Below are 1,644 nucleotides of genomic sequence, written 5' to 3'. Positions count from 1 at the left end.
TTAACTCTAAATGCCATTGTCCTTGCAAACAACATGTCAAATATTAGAGGGAATGTTTTTGGATCATCCTCACCTTCCTACAGTTAAGGTAAAAATAAGTACTCATGTGATATCAATCTTTATAATGTATAACTGGAAAAATACGTACTGCAATCATCTGATTTCTAAGTTCCAAAGCAGATATTCCAATGATATCAGCACATTGACGATCCCAAAACACAAATCTTCCACTTCCATTCTCGTGAATGACTTTAATATCCAATTTGTACCTTAACCAAAACTCCATATTAAAAAATAAGTAGGATATTAAAAACTCTAAATATTTAAAAATAAAATATATAACATGTTGAAATTGCATTACCTCGGGGTACAACTCAAGTTATATGTTCCACACTTGCACGTGAACGGAGAGTCCTTAACATCAACCTTCTTAGTGCACTTTAAACAGCCATCATAATACCATCCTTGTTTCCCCACAATAAACATTGCAATTGTTCCAATAGTAACGCAAGTTATTTCCTAGAAATTAAAAAATTCGAGTAAGAACATAACTAATACAAAAAATGTAAATACAACATAAATATACCTCAGTTGATGTCAAGGCAGCAATTTCAGAAAGAGTCTTCACTTCAGCCTTGTACATGAATCGATCATCATCAGATAAATTAGAATATTAAGACAGTTGGTTACCTTGGCTCAATGAGTCACATGACAAAATTAAAGTTGCAAAACTACAAAAAAGTTACAAATAACAACAGTATATGAATGTGATTCATCGAAAAATTGTAATAACCTTACAAAAAAGAATGTACATATCCTTGTATTTCTGATAATCAGGAATTTCATCATCAATCAATATTTTCGATCCACACCATGAATTGCTCACAAACGGTGGATACTTACCTGCAAAACAATCAACTTGAATCTCAAAAGCATAATTCTATAATGAGGATAGTTGTAATAATAGAAGGATAAAAAATACCTTGTCCTTCCTTGACTCTTGCATGTGTCAGCAAAACAATCAGGGGCTCACCAATTGTTAAGTTGTTGTAACAAGGGCTCACCAATTGTGAAGTTGTTGTAACAATTAAAAAACTTCATGGCATGAGATTCCCAAAGAGTACATGTGATAACATCACCACTGATTACAACAAATACTAAAAAATTTGTGAGATAAAAAAGGTTAATTAGTCATAGTAAAAAACAAAATTAATTTACATTTACCTAGAATCTCTAAGATTGAAAATGATCTTCTTTAAAGAAGCTTGTGTCTGAGAGAAAACCATTTTATCAACAACGTTGATAATGTCTACAAATTAAAAACATTAAATATTAATATAATATAAATAAACTAAAAAATTGAACAATTTCAAAATATATATACTATCAAAAAATTACCTACTAACAAATCAGCATTAAAGTCTCCAGCAAGTATTTCAGAAAACTTTTTAAAATCATATTAAAATTGAGGAATATCAACAAACTCTTTCTCTCTTAGAGTTATACTAGCAGTAAATTACAATCTGTAAGCATGATTGCATGCCTTAAGTTGAAGATCATTGTGAAACACATTGAAATTATGCATGACATAGGTGTTGTTTTCAATCAAATTATCTTTCCATTGATTGAATTCATCCTTTTTAA

At 30.0% G+C, this 1,644-nt stretch overlaps 1 long non-coding RNA gene across 1 annotated transcript; it reads right to left on the bottom strand.

Annotated features, from left to right (window-relative positions):
* LOC109344918 lies at positions 429 to 716 on the bottom strand. Its single transcript, XR_002107361.1, has 3 exons — positions 691 to 716; positions 587 to 634; positions 429 to 464 (listed from the first exon to the last, which is right to left on the bottom strand). It is a non-coding gene; the product is annotated as an uncharacterized LOC109344918 (long non-coding RNA).

Source organism: Lupinus angustifolius, chromosome LG04 (genome assembly GCF_001865875.1).
Source record: "Lupinus angustifolius cultivar Tanjil chromosome LG04, LupAngTanjil_v1.0, whole genome shotgun sequence".
Lineage (NCBI taxonomy): Eukaryota > Viridiplantae > Streptophyta > Magnoliopsida > Fabales > Fabaceae > Lupinus > Lupinus angustifolius.
Note: the sequence above shows the minus strand (reverse complement) of the source record. Positions and strands in the feature narration are given on the sequence as shown.